The sequence below is a fragment of the Solanum tuberosum genome, unplaced genomic scaffold, assembly GCF_000226075.1.
Source record: "Solanum tuberosum cultivar DM 1-3 516 R44 unplaced genomic scaffold, SolTub_3.0 scf00130, whole genome shotgun sequence".
NCBI lineage: Eukaryota > Viridiplantae > Streptophyta > Magnoliopsida > Solanales > Solanaceae > Solanum > Solanum tuberosum.
This window is the reverse complement of record NW_006239060.1, coordinates 1180488-1180687: the sequence shown is the minus strand read 5'-3', so window position 1 is coordinate 1180687 and position 200 is coordinate 1180488.

Genomic DNA, 200 nt, shown 5'->3' with positions numbered 1-200 from the left:
GGGGGTGGTAGGGGGCTGGCGGGGAGAGGATTGGGTAAAAAAATTAAAATTGAAAATATTTTTTTTTATTTAAAAAAAGCTATAAATTTATTTTTTTTCAACAAAAAAATTGTATTGAAGTTGGAGGAAAGTTTTGGAAAATGTTTTCCTTACTTTTTGAAGGGAAGTCATTTTCCTTGAATTTGAGGAAAATGAGTTGA